A 17374-nucleotide genomic window follows, 5' to 3' on the forward strand; every position below is an offset into this window, starting at 1 on the left:
TGGGACCAGACCACTGAATGCTGCCTGCAGGTTCAGGGGCATGTGCTCTGAGACCCTGGGCCACTTCCTCACGCCACCCATGTCTCAGTTTCCCCAGTCCAGGTGTCTGCTTGTCGTCATCTGGGTCCTCCATGGGGCCCCAGGGTGCTGCAGCAGGCTTCCTTATTCACCCATTTTTTCCACCCTAAAATCAGGGCTTTCACTTCTGAATGAGTGGCTGCTCAGGACACTTGCCATCCTCAGATCAATGACAGTCAGAGGATACCATTGCCAGTTGAGGGATTTCAGTGCTTTCCACCCCTCCCTGGACACCAGAGCTTTGAAAACTACTGGTGTCCAAGTCTTTCCTCCCAGAAATTTCATTTCTGTTGGCCTGTGGTCAGGGACAGAGATCCCCAGGTGGTTCTGATGCTCAGGGAGGTTGAGAAACACTGACTTCCATTCATCAGGAAGCAGCTGTGAAAGGAGAGTTTGCCTTCCCATTGTCCCATAGCTGTGTGAAAAAGGGGTGTGCAGCCATACTGTTGGGTTTTGTAGGATGGAGGTCAAGGGGAAAAGGCGCTGCATGGACAGGCAAAAATGCCCCCACACACACATTTGGGGTCCATTAATTGTGTTTATGCCTTTATTTCTAGGCCCCAGGTCAGCATTTTCATCCTGAGATCTTCCCTGTCCTGAATACCATACTCTATAGAGTGGTTCTTTTTTGTCTTTACTAGAAATTTTTGTTCCGTTTCTCCATGTACAGGGTGTCCTGTCCCCAAACCAGAACTCTTCTACCTGCCAGGCCTCAGGCAAGAGCTGTGGACAGTGCAGAGTGGCCTCTCCCAAAGCAGCTCACCAGGTTGCTGACTGAGAGCGGGGAAGGTGTGGTCTCTGCAGCCTGCCAACTGGGAGAGGAGCGCTGCCTCTGGAATACCATGGGAGGATTCTGATTGTGACCTCCTTGGGAACCCCAGTTTTATGAATGACTCTGTGTTCCAAGCAATTGAGAGTGCCCCAAACCCTCATGAACTCTCCCCAGTACCTCTGTATTCATCAGCCCCCATCTCCAGCCTTCCCGGGTCCTGTCCGTTCTCCACAGTACACATCTGTTAGGTCCTCACCTCCAGCAGCTCCAGCAGCTCTTCCCCTAACACTCTTATCTGGGCTCTCAGCTCTTCACCACAGGATGCCCACATACGCCTACATGGTCTCTTGGCATCCACCCTGCACCTCTGGCTCTCTCTCTCCTGCCCCAGTTCTTCTGGAAACTTTGATCTTATTCCACACCCTCACTGCTCCCCACCCAGTGATGTCCCAGCATATGACCAAATCCAAGGTACAAAGAGACTACTTCTGTTTCTTCCTCCTCAGCCCTGGTGATCTCATCTGGACCTGAGCCCTCCCTGCAGCCCCTCTCCTGACGTCTAAAGATGAGCTCTTGCCCCTCAGCCATAACCAGTCCCTATAGCAAGTCCTAGACGACCCTTTCTCCTGCCTTCTAGCAAACTCTTCTTATTTCCTTCCATGGCTCTGTAGTTGTCTCCAACTGCTGTGGCCCTATCTATGCAACCAAGTTGGTTGGTGGGAGCTGGTTCTTTCTCACTCCTGTGTAATAATATAATATATTATTATATCATAATAGTATATTATAATTAAGCTATCCATTCCCCAATTGATGTATTTGGGTTGTTCTGTGGATGTTATGAAAAGCACTCTATGAGCATTCTTATTCATGCGATAGTGTCGGGCACAAACTCAGGCTTGGGCATGGTAGATGTGTATATTACAGCTTTAAGAGAAACCACCAGTCTGTCTTCAGAATGGCTGCACCATGGCATCTCCCTTTGGCCACAAGGGAGTTCACTTGCCTTATATCCTCATGCGGGCAGGGGGCATTGTTCAATCTTTGCCGCATGCTAGTGAGATTTCTCAGGACCCCAACACTGAAGACATTCTTGCTGAGGACACTGCTGGCATCCAAAATGTTAGGTGCAACAATAGCAATGACTTTTTTACTGAACACTCTCTGAACCAGGCACTCTGCTGAACCATTTCCAGGCATTTTTTATTTAATTCTCACAACCTATGAGACAGGAACTGAGAGTTTTCCTGATTTTCAGTGTAGGAAATTGAGACTTAGAGGAGGTTAATAATTTAAGATTACCTGCCTTGGTAGAGGCAGAATTTGTATTGAGACATTCCGGCTGCAGTGCACAGACTCTTTACCACTGTGCTGTGCCTTCTCCTCGCAGCAGGAACTTTTCACACCTTATCATCCCCAAGTTTCTACAGCACTTGACCTTCTTGGTCCTTCTTTCTCTCAATTCACTGGGCTTTCGTTCTCTTACTCTGAATTTCCCCTTAATGCGGGAAGTGTTCCAGCAGATCTTGTAGGACTTCCTTCTTTTTTACTCTATGTACTTTTTTCTAGATGATCTAACCTATTCCTATGCCTTCAGCTTCATCCCATGTGTGCTGGATCCAAGATATGCATTATTTAATGAACCATTATATAGAAATAGTAGCTAACATTTATTGATTGCTTCCTCAGAGCCAGAACTACACTGAGCATCATATAGGTGCTCTCAACAGCAGACCGTTGACACTTGAATGGCTTGATAAAGGCCTCAGAATCAGTTTGGGGTGCTGATGGGTGGTGAGACTGAGGGGTTTGTCCTCAGAGGCCAGGAACCTAATCCCCATACTCCTCTGGCCCTCTAATTTTTGTCATGGATTCCTGGTGTACACATTTAATCATAAAACTTGAATTATGACACATTGTCATCACTGGTCCATGCATGGAACTGCTTTTTATAACATAATTGAACTATATTCTCTACTTTCATTCATTCCCTTTAAAAAATATCATAATGAATGCCTCTGAAGAATTCACCCAAACCAAGAACAAGATTAGCTACAGCCTGCATTTCTCAATGTGTGCTGTTTTCCTTTACTATTTGCTTAGTTTACCAACACAGAACCACTTTCCTGAATTTGGGTTTAACATTCATTATTTGTTCTGTGAGAAGGTTTGTTATTATAAATGCAATTTTCTTGTAGAGCTAGGGCTATCCAGATTCTCCATTTCTTCCTGTTTCCGTTTAGTATTGATTCAAGGAATCAGTCTACCTTGTCTAAACATGCAATTATATTTTAAAATTGTGTTATCATACCTATGTGTGCATATATATATGTCTTTATACCTAAATTATCTATTGTGTTTTTTTTCAAAATTTATAAAAATCTCATATTATCTACTAGGACTGCTTTTTAAATTTAGCATTATGCTACTAATATTTATAAAGCTTTTTCTGTAGTTCACTCGTTTCTTCAGCTGTAAAATGGCCTATTCATGAGTTCTCAACATTCAGATTGCATGACTATGGAACAAAGTAGTCTATTGAACATTTACTTTTTTTTTCAGTTTTTCATGGTCACAAGCCATGCTGCCATGAAAATTTAGATACATGTTTTCTCCTGAACACATGTAGGAGTTTCTCTTGGTAATTTTTCTAGGAGTGGAATTCTGGATTAGTAAGTATGGAAAGGTCTAGATAATGTGCTGTCATTTTCTGAAGTGGTTTAGAAACTTTTTACTCCCACCAGTACTTCTTGGGGGAGTCCATTGATCTAGATCCTCTCCAGTTTTCTACATTGCCAGACACTTAATTTGGGGAATATAAGGGTATCACACTGTGGTCTTGGATTGGAATCTTTTCAAACTAAGAAAGTTGAGTGATTCTTCATATGTTTAGTGACCACATATGTCTTCTTTTGTGAAATGTCAGTTCATGATCTTTTGCTGATTTTTCTACTAAGTTGGTTGCTCTTTTCTTCAGAATTTGTCAGATTTTTATATCTTTTTGATATATTTTCCTGACTATGAGTACAGGAATTATATTCTTCAAGTGTCTTGTCTTTATTCTTTTAAAGTATCTTTGGATGAAAAGAAATACCTGTTTGTCTGAGATTGATTCCTGTTTCTTTGTGTTTACTGCCTTTATGTCTTAGGAAATATTTCCTAACATCTAGGTAAAATATAAATTCATTAAAATTTTTTCTAATCAAATATTTAAAATTTGGTTTCTGACATTTAAATCATAATGAATCTGTGTGTGGTGTGAGGTAGGAAGGCACTTTCATTTTTCCTCGTGTGGGAAACCATTTTTTCTTGCCATATTTGTTAAATATTCTCATTTTCTGACTGATCTACTATGCTACCTCTGCAATCAACGAAAACTCTAGGTATGCATGAGTCTCTTTCTGAGCCCTGTTATTTTTAATGCCAATTTTTCTTATTTGTGTCAGTACCATACCGTCTTGATGTCTATAATTTCATCAGTATCCTAATACTTTGGAGGGCAAGTCTCCTTCTCCTCCTTCTTTTTCATATATCCTTGGCCTCTTGATCTTTTATGTAAATTCTAGAATAAATTTATCCAGTTGCATGCAGAAACCCTACTTTATCTAGAGTAATAATGAAATTACAGATCAGTTTAGGGAGAACTGACAACTATGTTATTAATTTCTTCATTTGTATAGATTTCTTTAAGAACTTGAAGTCAATATTTATAATTTCTCTATCCATATCTTGTTTTTTTTTACTAGTCTTTTCACCTATTTGTTCTTCATGCATGAGGAATTTAATATGTCCCTCCAGATCCTGCTCACCCTCAGCCATGTGGGCCCTGTCCTGGAGTGGCAGTGGCCTTACTCACTGTCACTCAAGTCAGAGCCCTGAGGTCATTGCCCCTTTCTCCGTTGGGTGTCATTACATCCCCACCTCTCTCTCATGCTCTGTAGCCCCCTGGGTATCCAGGAGTCTCTCTAGACCCTGCACCTTTGTGCATCTGTCTCCTTTGGCTACAGTGCCTGCCCACTTCCTTGATCTGGTTCTCCTACTTCACCTGCTCAGGGAAGCCTCCCCTGATCACTTTCCCTTTCATCTTAGCAAGGTGACCCTTCCCTGTGCTCTCCAAGCACAGGAGCGGCCTTCCTTAAGGCACACACACGTACAGCGTTCTCACTACCTCTCCACTCACCCCCATTGTGGATTCCAGTCCAACCCCTTTGACCCATGACTCGGATTCTCCTTAAGGCTTTCTCTTTATGTCAAGAGTCCATGCACCAGCAAAAAAAGCAATTGCAAATCTGAATTTCAAAGACATCAAAACATAGCTGGTATAAGAGTCAATGTTTTCATCTTACTTTTCAGGCTGACATGATTTTTTTTCTATGTTGGCATCACTGAAAGGCCCCTTATGTGCATTGGATTCCTTTCAGGTGACAGAATAAAAACAAAGATCACAGAGCCTACTGTGTTTCAAACCTGGCCTTGTCTGAAGGACTTTCACACCATGGGCAACTGACTGAGGGAGATGCCAGTGATTCCAGTTTGGGGCAAGCCAGGGAGCAGGAAGTATCATCAGAAATAGAGAGAGAGCACTTAAGGATGGGGACAGTCCTCCACAAGGAGATCCTGCCTGGGAAGATGAGTCCCGGATGTGATGATTTGGAGAAAAGTAATAGTCTGTTCTCCAAGGATTTCTAGGAGCAAGTCTTCCTGGGAGATAGACTCCATAAACTTGACCTCTTGATTCATGGAAGCAAGAACTCCTACAAATACAAGGAATGTGGAGAAGTGTTTAACAAAAATTGTTTCCTTCTTTGACATCAGTGGATTCATGCTGGAGGGAAGCCACACGAATACAATGAGTATGGGCAAGCCTTTCTCATGAAGGCAGACCTCACTCGACACTGCAGCATCCACATAAAGGAAAAGTCAAATGAGTGCCTGGAATGTAGGAAGGCCTTCAGTCGCAGGTCCCACCTCATGGAGCAATTGCAGATCCACACTGAAGAGAAGCCATATTTGTGCACCAAGTGTGGGAAGCCTTTATACTCAGTTCCCACCTCACACAGGACCAGCATATTCACACTGGAGAGAAGCCTTATGAGTGCAATGAATGTGGAAAGGCCATTCTCTACCACTCAGATTTCATCTGACATAATAGAATCCATAATGGAGAAAAACCCTTTGATTGCAAAGAATGTGGGAAAACCTTTTCTGATAGCTCTTCCTTATCTCGACACCTGAGGTGTCACTCTTGGGAGAAGCCTTATGTGTGCCTTGATTGTGGAAAGTCCTTCAGCTACAGCTTCTTCCTCATTAACCATCGAAAGATTCACAATGGAGTAAAAACCTGTGAGTGTGAGATGCAGGAAGACCTCTCATCAGAAGGCAAGCCTTAGTCGGCATCAGAGAACTCATACTGGGGAAAGACCTTTTTAAAGTAACTACTGGTGGAAATCATTTGGCTGGCAGGTGGGGGGTATCTTACTCCGTATCTGCAAATTCATGCCAAAGAGAAAGCCCCTCCTCCCTCAGGTGCACAGTCTGTGCTATAGCCACGGATTTACCTGTAGCTGAGCCCCTGCATTGCAAGGATTGGAGGGGACTGTCTACTGAAACACAGTTGGGTCTCAGCAAGAGACCATACCCAAGAGCTGTTTGCTATACTGTGGTCCATACAGAGACATGGCCTTGGTTTGTACCAAAGTAGATGTGCCATGCAATTCAGCAGATTCAGGACAATCTGGGATTTGTTTGCTCCCTCATCATCCACATCTCTCCATTCACTCTTCTTTGTTCAGAGGAGCTTGCTGTGCCCTTGCTGGTATCATGGACAGGAGTCATGAGAACCCAACCTTCATCCCCTTTGCACTCAGTGTCCTGGGTAGTGGGACACATGGGTGACTGAGATAGGAGCCTTGCCTTTGAGCATAGAGAAAACATCCTGTCTTATGTCAGGTCTGGTTGAGCAACTCTGCTGTGATAGTTTTGTGCCCAGGTCCCCATGGGACATAATGAAAAGCATTGGTCATAACTTGGGGGATGGAGGCCAGGTTGCATTAGGAATGATCTGGTGGCTGAGAGCTTGGACTTCGGGTACATCAGGATTCCAGCTCTGCTGACCTGTGCCCATTGCCAGCTGGTTGGCCTTGGTCATGTCACTTCTAGGCCTTTCATCTGTAAAAGTGGGAAGATTTAAATCAAACTGTAAAGCACAGGAAGAGGAGCAGACAATAAACAAAGTGTGATATACAGAACCAAGAAACATGGAGGCGCCTCAGCCAGGTTCTAAGGCAGGTAACAGCATTCCTGCCAAAGGGAACAGCATGTGTCAGGACTTAAGGCACTCAAGGGCCAAGTTTCTTAGGAGAATCAGCTAGAGGCCAGTGTGGCTGGAGGGAGGGAGTGGCCAGCAATGTGCTAGAGGAGGACAGGGCCAAGTGCACAGATTCAAAGACTTTGATGAAAAATTTGGATTTTATTCTCACTGCTCTGGGAGGTTGAGGTAGGAATTTAGTAGGACAGTGATATGATCTGGTTTGTTTGTTCATCTACCTCTGGCTGCTGTTGAAGAACAGACTGAAATGGGAAAAGAACTGATGTAGGACACAGGGCAAAGGCCACTGTGAAGTCCCTAAAAGCACTTATGGGCCCCAGGGATGGCATTGGAGCTGGTGGGAAGAGGCTGACCCAGGATGGGTGAGGAGGCAGAGCCTTTGGGACATGTATGGAGCTGAAATGATAAGGTGAAGCCCTGGGAATGACTCCTGCTGTGCCCTGCCCCAGTCCTGAAGAAACATCCCTTTGCATCCATGGCAATGAGAGGTGTGGCCTGTCCTCATATTCACATTCCTTGATCAGCAAATGTGTTGAGCAAATGAGTGAAGCCAGAGTCTCACTTTTCTGGGACACTGAAGGTGGAACTCCTCCCTGCCACCATGATGGCTAAGTGGGAAGTTGAACTTTCCATGGCCTTGTTTCTCTGACACAGAAAGGGCCCTGGCCTTGCCCAGATTAGATGACACATGGCAGGAAGTCGTGCAGGATGGTGATTAGGGGCCTGGTTCTGGAGGCTCCATTGCCAGCTGTGCTCCTTACCAGCCATGACTCGAGGTAACCTGTTGGGCCTTGATCCCTGCCCATAAATGGGGTGATCCCATCACCATTGGAAGCCTCAGCTTCTCTGTCTATGAAACAAAAGAGTATTGATAGAACTGCCTCACAAAGCTGCCATGAAGGTTATAACACAGTGTTTTAAGCCTCTGCCTCGATGCTGGGGACATGGGAATGCTTAAATGACAATTGTCATTATAATTACTATCACTCATTTGTTACTCCTTTGTACCATCCTTTTTCCTCCCTCTTCCTTGCCTTTTTCTTTTAAAAAATTTTTATTAATAAAATCAATCAACATACAATGTGAACATTCTTAACACATGAATATTCCGTACTTGGTGTGCAATAAATTGTTCACAGTATCATCACATATTGAATATACATCACCAGATCATTTCTCAGAATGTTTGCATCACTCCAGAAAAACAAAAAGAAAAAAGAAAAAACTCATACATACCATACCCCTTTCCCCTCCCTCTTGCTGACCACTAGTATTTCCTTCTACTCAATTTATTTTAACATTTGTTCCCCCTATTATTTATTTATTTTTAATCCATATTTTTTACTCTTGTGTCCATGCTGTAGATAAAAGGAGCATCAGAACAAGGTCTTCACAATCATACAGTCACTTTGTGAAAGCTATATCATACGATCATCTTAAAGAAATATGGCTACTGGAACACAGCTCTACAGTTTCAGGCACTTCCCTCTAGCCTCTCTAATACATCTTAAACTAAAAAGGGATTATCTATATAATGCATAAGAATAACCTCCAGGATACCCTCTTGACTCTATTTGAGATCTCTCAGCCACTGACACTTAATTTTGTCTTATTTCTGTCTTCCCCCTTGCGTTGAGAAGGTTTTTTCAATCCCTTGATGCTGAGTCCCAGCTCATTCTAGGATTTCTGTCCCACATTGCCAGGGAGGTTTACAGCCCTGGGAGTCATGTCCCACACAAAGACAGGGCCTCTCCCCTACCTTTTGAGGGGGAATTGTGTCCTAGGGGTGTTCTGGTAAAAATGGGATGCAAGTCCTGATGACGTCTCAGCCAATATTAGGCCTGAGGTGCCTTTGTCATAAGCCCTGATGACCTTCACATATGGTCTTATCTTCCAACCAGCCAAACTCAGGACATTTCTCACCACCCCTGGTTTCTTTCCCACTGGTGGAGATAGGCAGTGGCTGAGGTTTCCATGGATGGTAAGTTGTGCTTTGAGTGGACAGTTAAATCTCTTGTAAAGGGCATTTTGAACCACCTGAAAGTCCTGAGTTCTAATTTCCATGTTTATTCTATAGTCATTTACTGTACCAATTAATATATTTGTGTTGAAATGTGTCCTCTTATTTTGCAGACTTCTTTGTATCACTTGTTTCCTTATTGAATCCTTTTTAAAATTGACTTTCTGTAGATTATTTATTTAAAATTTATCAGTTGCATTGTGTCCCCCCAAAATATATATTCAAGTTCTAACCCCCAGTCCCATGCCTATGACCCTATTTGGGAAGAGGAACCTTGAGGATGTGATTAGTTAAGATGAGGCAAAGTTGGATTAGGGTGAGCCCTAGTCCAACATGACTTGTGTCCTTATAAGAAGGAGAGAATTGGACACAGAGAGAGACATGGGGGAGAAGGCCATGTGAAGGTGGAGGAAGTGTGATATGTCTATAAATGAAGGTACACCAAGGATGGCCAGAAAACACCAGAAGCTAAAAGAGACAAGGAAGGATTCTTCACAGGTTTCAAAGGGAACATGACCCTACTGGCATCATGATTTTGAACTTCTAGAAACCAAAACTGTGAAACAATAAATTTCTGTTGTTTTAAGTCCCCCAGGTTTGTGGTATTTTGTTATAACAGTCCCAGGAAACTGAGACATCATTTACTTGTGGACAGGATAAACCCAGGCTCCTTGTTCTCATGGACCTCATATGTCAAAGAAAGAAGCAACACCTATATGATTGATGGTTGATGAGCTATTTTGCTCTCCACCAAGAACCTCTCAGTCTTCCTTCTCTGGGTCAACCCTAACTCAGAGAATTCTTCATTTGCTAAAGCTTCACAGCTCTCTCCTACCCTTGATGTTCCTCAGTGGTTTCATAACCTCCCATTCTTCCTCACTTATTCTTGTATTCTCATGAATCATACTTTGAATATTTGGTTTTATCTTTCTCCCATCTGGTCTTTGGGGCCTTCCATCATAGTGTTCCCACTGCCCTGAAGATCCCTCATTAGATGCTTGTTGAAGATGGTGGTAAATATTTTGCTATTTCTCTCACTTGAGAAATAGAGTCAAATTCTTCTCCTGTGAATCTGGAGTAGTCTTGATGACTTGCAAGAATAAAATATTGGTGAGTGTAACATTCTGAGACAGCTTCTGTGCACCTCCATTGGACCATTCACGAGCCCTGGGCTGCCAAATAAAACGTGACTCTACCCAGATCACAGTGCTGGAGAGGTCATGTAGAGGTGCTCTGGTTTTGAGTCCCTATTCTACTGCCTTCCAAACCAGCACATCCAGTAGTTCAATACACCACGTAGCTTCTGTCATTTCCTTCCCTAATTGGAGATAAATACATTTGTTTTAGTCTAGTAATAATCCATACAGTAAAACTTGCTCTTAATTTTATCTTCTATATCCATTCAAACCTAAGAAATGCTGTTTGTATTTCTATGTTTCTGCAATCAAAATGTATCTTTTGTTGTTATGCACACTGAATGTGGCTGTGTTTACGTTTTCCTGAAAAGTTGTTACTAAACAGGAAAAGTGCCTTACAAAGGATGGCATTGTCAAAAGCAAGAAATGTGCGAGTTACATCTCTGTAATTAATTCATTAAGACCTCCAGCCATCTTTCCTTTGTTTGGTTCATAACCCCGTACTGGTCTCCTCAGTCCCAAGCACAGAGGCTGCTGGGCAGGTTAGTGACTTGGCTGCTCTCTGCTCTCTGGGCAGGTGATCTCTTCATGACCTCTTGTGAAGATAGAGCTCACAAGTTTCTGAGCATCTTGGTGTTTTGTAAAGATGGATGCTCTTTGTATTAGTTTTCATTAGGAACAAACTTGAGAACAAAGAGGTATAGAAGAATCTGCCCCTAAGCTTTGATACAAGCAGGAGGAGGCAGTTATTCCTTCTGTCTACAAAGGTTTGCATCTTACCCTAGGCCATGGGTCTTGCTCTGATGATGTTATTTATCTAAAGCTAAATGGTAGCGGTAGAGAGGGAATTTACCTGCATTTGATATGCACTGGGACCAAAGCATAAGTCTGAAACTTAAGCCTGGATTCTCAGGGACTCTCCACAAGGTTACACAACACAGAGATGGGTAAAAGTGCTATCTACTTGTATTTGGTACTCATTCGCCTAAGTCAAATGAGTGTGAACATGTGTTCACGTGCTTGATAGTGTTAGGTCTCAGGAAAATAATTTTAAGAGCAAAAGGAACTCTTGACACAGGGAGACTTCAGCTCCCTCAGCCCTCCCCCCACCCTCAGCTTCCTTGGCAGATGGCAGATGAAGACATCCCAGATAACTAGATATATGGTCTTAATCCATTTCTGCCAATAACACCCTCCCCTACCAGTACCTCACCATGCCTGATACATGCAGTTGCACATCAAAGGAGAATACTGCATCAATACCTCAGTAATCTATCATACCATAAGTAAACAACCCCCATTCAGTCAAGGGACAACACACCACCTAGTAGGCACCCTCCCCTCCCCAGCATCACTTTCCCTTTAAAACACAGCTCCTAGAACAAAGAGCTGGAGCCGTTTTTTTCTTTCCTTTTGCTAACTTCCCAGGTGGGAGCCATTTTCAGGCTCCTACCTGCTTTCTCCCTGCTTCTTCTTCTCAATAAACCGGTTAAGCTGTCCTGCATGAATTCCTTAATGACTCCATGCCTAACAGATAGCCTCTTAGATTTTCTCTTCTGCTGACTATCTGATATATATTGGTCCTAATTTCTTCCTGATTAAAATGTTGTCTTGTACATTCCATGTGTTAGCCCTTTACCCATTTTAGACATTGTAAATAACTTCTCACAGTCCCTCTTCTCTCCCTCAATTTTGCCTATTACATTTCTAGACTGTAAATACCTTTATCAGTTTCACCTACTATAATTTCCTTTATTGTGGGAATTTTTAAATTTTCTTAATCAATTCTAGGTCACAAAATCATTCATAGTTTATTTTCTATTAACTTCAGCTAGACATTAATTCTTAGATGATCATGATTCTGTCACTACATATGTGACAGATTTGAAGTAATGAAATGATTAGGCCCAAGACATAGATACAAGCAGATACGTGGGCACAAGAAGTCTGTATGGACTATGTGAACTCCTATACAGAAGGAAAAGAGCAGAGGTTCAAAAAGTATGGGAGACTGGGGCATGCCTTCATAGTCTTACTACTATATTGTCTCTGTCATATGTATTTGAAAACGTCTATTAGAGAGTCTTTTTTAAAAATGTGCCCTTCTATCAATAATTATGAAAGCTCTCTTTGATGCAATATTAGGTCTTAAAATAATAGGAGAGGCAAATTGTGGTCTGATATGGAAAGTCTGCCATTTTAAATCATTCAATTCACACCAATAAAGATCTTGCTTAGTGAAATTGCTAACATTTCTGAAATTGCCAAACAAGTACCAAAAAAAAAAGAAAGAAAGAAACTAGGTTCAGTGAAGAAAGCCTGCCCTTCCACATGAATCCATGAACCCCACTGTTACTGCAAGGAAATAGGTCCATGGTACAGACCAGGAGCCGGGCATTTACCATGGGAACAAGTATAGATTCAGGATACATTTATAGGGCTTATATCTGCCAGAAGTGAGCTATAAGTTAGTTGGGGAAAATTGTTTATTTAATACTATGGTATTAAAATACATGGAAATAGAGAGGTAAATTTCAAGCACTTATTTTAGAGAAGAATAACACACTAAATCAAAATGCAAAATATAAAAATGTCCAAGAAAAAATATTGTCATATCTTTCTGTAACTTGGGATTGGGAAAACCATTATTAAGCATGGACCAAACCAGAGGACATAAATGATGTTTTGACATATTTGAATTCATAAATAAGAAAATAATGGTATTTTGAAAGATATTCAAATATATTAAAATAAAGAAGATATCTGAATATACTGAACATAAAACAAGAGGCTATAATGATCTCAATACTATGATTAATAAATTAATCAATTTGATAAAAGACCAAAATACTGTTCACCATATAAATGAACTGGTATTTTGAAAAAAAAAATCCTAAGGCTTTATAATATGTATTTCCCCTAAATCTTCAGTTATAAACAAATTAAATTGAAAATGACATTTCATTTGTCAAATATAGCCATTATTCACTTGTTGAAATTTTGTTATAGTGTCAGTTTCCTTTGATAAGAAACTCTTTTTGTCCATCAAATCAAGGACAAAGCAAATAGAATTCACAATTTGGATTTCTTTGAAGAGGCCTGAAAAGCTAACAGTACTCAAACACCATTTGAAAAGCAGAGAACATAAAGATCAATGTATACCCGATGAATCCCAGAGTGATTCGATCAGTGAGTGGAAAAGTATCTGCAAAGCCCCCTTCAGGGAGTTGTGGGAATGGGGAGAAATTCAACTTCCCCAAGTTGAATTCTTGATATTCTTACAAGCAGTATGGACAACCAAAGTTATAGGCAGAGCCCCCAGTCTTGGGTTTGTTCATATGAAACTTAACTCCGCAAAAGATAGGTCAAGTCTACTTAAAATTTAGGCCTAAGAGTCACCCCCAAGAGAGCCTCTTTTGTTTCTCAGATGTGGCCTCACTCTCTCTAAGCCCAACTCTGCAAGTGAAATCATTGCTACCCCCCCCCAACTTGGGAGGGTAGCATGACATCCAGGGGTAAAAGTCTCCCTGGCGACATGGGAAATGACTCCCAGGGATGAACCCAGCCCTGGAACCGTGGGATCAACAATTCCATCCTGACCTAAAGTGGGAAAAGAAGTGTAATTAATAAAGTATCAATGGAAGAGAAAGTTCACATAGAGTCAAGAGGCTACTCTGGAGATTGCTCTTACACAATCTTCAGCTAGACCTTGCTACCTATCATAACCAGGACCATTCCAGCCAATCCTAAAGAACACCTAGGGCAATATATAAGATTACCCACAAGGGTTCCTAAAGTAACTTTCCAGAAACCTACAACCTCCATATGGGTCCCTGGTCCAGACAAGTCCTGAAACCTAGTCCAGCCTCTCCAGAACATCAGACAGTTTCATCTCCCTACCCCATATTAGTGACAGACCCTTCCAATATGAAAAATTTAGAATGGCCATAGCCCAAACACTCCTAAAGAGAGGGATAGAAAGATGAAAGATGATGGTGGCATTCTACAAAGAAGATAGGATTTAACAAATGAATATGAATGCTAAATCATTAAATTGATAATCTCTTTTAGTCTCCAGTATTTTAGAGCAGCTGGAAGTAAAAACATAAAACTGTGTAATTTTAACCCATTTCAAAGTCTGAAATATGTCCTACAATTGTGTTGCTGTGCTTTGAAATTTTTTAGCTTTTTTGTATATATGTTATTTTTTGCAAAAAAAAGAAGGAAAAAAGTGATTGTGATGATAAAAAAATATTTAAGCCTTCTAGCCATTTATATTATGGAGCAGCTAGAAAGAAAAATCAGAGATGACGGTATGGTAGCCCATGACAAACTCTGGGATCTATCCTGTAACTACTTGTTGAAGAGTGCTTTGAAAACTATTTCTTTTTTATTTCTTTGCTTTGTATATATGTTATAGCATACAATAAAAAAGTCTAAAAAAAAAAAAAAAAAGAAGCTTATGATGTCTTTGTATCCCAAAAGGATGAGGTTCAATTTGTTCTCTTACTTAAACTTAGGTTCCTCAGGTATCTTGACTTTAAAGCTATTATATTTTTATGTTAATAATTGATAAGATATTGGTCAAGAAATACTTTAAAACTAGGTAAACACTGTAATCCATATAGATCTTTCACCCATGAGTTTTAGCAATGATTGATAATTTTCTATTCCATGAGAATTTCCTGATAAGTTCATCGGCACATTGCTATAGGGTAATGTTTTCCAATCTCTTGCATTATCTATTTATTTACTTATGCTACTATGAACTCATAGATTATTAAATATTTTATGGGCTATAATCTCTATGGCCATTATTTCTTTTGATGTTCAAATTTTTCCATATTTGGCCAGCAAGACTCCTTCAAGCTGGTTCCTCTTTCCTTTTATTATGCCACCATTGTTTTTGGGTGATTCTGATTAGTCAAGATATTCCAGGATCAAATGATAACTTTCCCTGCCCTGCCCAGGAATAAACCTTTTCACTAAAGAGCTTTGATTTATTATAATTGAGAATGGCATTTAGAAATTAAAGTCTAGGCATTAAGTTTCTTCTTTCTACTGCTAAGTCATTGCTTCTAAACCCATGTAGGATATGTAGATATAGATAGCTGGACAATATGGTGATGTAAAATTTAAAAAACTACTGAACACCCTTCCCCAGAAATTCAGCAAGAAAAGGACAATTATCACTTCTTCAGAATTCTGGATGAAGGCAAAGACTGAGGAAGGATCCCATAAACACTGAGTCAAAGGAAGAGAAAAATATCAGGTAGGAAACTTCTGTCCCAAACTTGTTGATTCTCTCTGCTCCCCCTCAATCTGTCCATTGCAGCTAAGGAAGTACACAGAGGCAGCAGCCAAGATCCCTCCCACCTTCCACTGGGAACACTGACTATAAAATCTCTCCCAAGGACTCACCACAAGACTCAAGCCACTGTGGAGGGCAGAAGACAAAAGGGCAGCACAGAAGAGCTTCCAAATGGAGGATTAGGGAAGAAACCATAAAATCTTCCCCCAGAGCAGCAAGTAGCCAGGCAGAAATTGTCCAAATAAAATGTTTTGGGGACTCAGAGGACAGAAGAGAACATTTCAAGGCCCAGTGAAGGATGGAGTTACATGACTGTAACTCCAGCCATGGATCCTGGTGCCCATCCCTCACCCTTAGAGGAAACAGCAGTGGATGGCCTGATCCTTGCCTGGGGGATGGCATCAGACTGTGGAAGCTGTGGGAGTCCGCCACCACAAGTACAGAGCAGGGTTTAGGCCCACCCTGAGCCAGATTTTGGCCAGAAGTGAGGGTACAAGAACTCCATGGTTTCAGCCCTGGTCAGATGCTGTCAGGGTCCAGGAGGTGATCAGCTTCTGAAGACAAGTAACTGAACAGTACCATCTGCTGAGCAGGCTGGAATGTGCAGGGGGAAATTGTAGTGCTTTTTAGAGCCTGTCCAGACCCTATCTCAGGCTAATTATAGCTGGTCTATACCCCATGAATGGGTACCCAGGCCTGTTTCGAATGATAAATACTGAAAATCCAACTGTCAAAGCAGTGCCCTAATATATGCCCAGGCATCAACTAAATCCTAGATAAGAAAGAGAAACCAATCTTCAGAATAGACCCAACAAGATAATCAGATAACCAGGTATAAGCAAAAAATCACAAGGCACACTAAATCTTAAGAAAAAATGGCCCACTCAAAGGAACAAATGAAAAAGTCAGAGGAGACAGAATCTCGCATAACTAATCAAAGATGTTCAAACAGATCTCAGATCAATTCAAAGAAAGAAGAAAATGTGTATAAAGTGATAAAGAATATTAAGAAGATAGTGGAAGAGCATAAAGAAGAATTTGAAAGAATATATAGAAAAATAATAGACATTGTGGAAATAAAACACATTGTAGATGAAATTAAAAATATACTGGAGACATAACAGCAGATTTGAAGAGACAGAAGAATCAGTGAGCTAGAACATGGAGAAACTGAATTTGAACAAAGGAACAAATGATGAAAAAAATGGAAAAATTTGAGCAGGGTCTCGGAGAAATGATTGACACCACAAGGCACACAAACATATGCATCATGAAACAGAAGAAAAGGGAAAGGGCCCTCCACCCTCCTGCTCCCCTGTGCCACATTACCCCCACAACTTGCCTCCTACCTCTGTGCCTCCCATGCCACACTGCTCCCATGCCCTGTACCCTGCCTGCACTGCACTGTACCCCCACACTGACTCCATGACCTACATGACTCCTGCACTTCACACACCCAGGCCCCCATGTAGCAACTCTGCCTGTGCTTAGTCTTGTGTCATGCCCTGCCACCATGTCACCACACACCAGGCCCCCAGCCCCATGTCCTGCATCATGCCTAGCTGGCAGTCATTTCCAGATTGGCTGTGTATGGGTAGAGCTGATATACTCAGTCCCACAACCCAAGGTCATTCCAAGCAGGAGCCTGAGGGTCACCAGCCTCATTAGGCCCACAAGCAGAATATTCGCAGAGGTGCATATTGCCCAGCCCTCAGCCCGAGAGTTGGCAGCT

General features: G+C 41.7%; 1 protein-coding gene across 2 annotated transcripts in view; it reads right to left on the reverse strand.

Moving 5' to 3' along the window:
• Positions 1-17374, reverse strand: part of LOC143658530 (zinc finger protein 671-like) — a 526356-nt gene that overhangs the window by 467128 nt on the left and 41854 nt on the right. The window contains exon 8 of one of the 2 annotated variants that reach the window (XR_013163240.1): positions 8877-10513. The exons of the other annotated variant lie outside the window; for it this stretch is intronic. The gene's annotated coding sequence lies outside the window, so the exon portion shown is untranslated. Of the gene's footprint in view, positions 1-8876; positions 10514-17374 lie in introns of those variants that run through there. 2 annotated transcript variants of the gene reach the window in all.

The sequence above is a fragment of the Tamandua tetradactyla genome, chromosome 16 (genome assembly GCF_023851605.1).
Source record: "Tamandua tetradactyla isolate mTamTet1 chromosome 16, mTamTet1.pri, whole genome shotgun sequence".
Classification (NCBI taxonomy): Eukaryota; Metazoa; Chordata; class Mammalia; order Pilosa; family Myrmecophagidae; genus Tamandua; species Tamandua tetradactyla.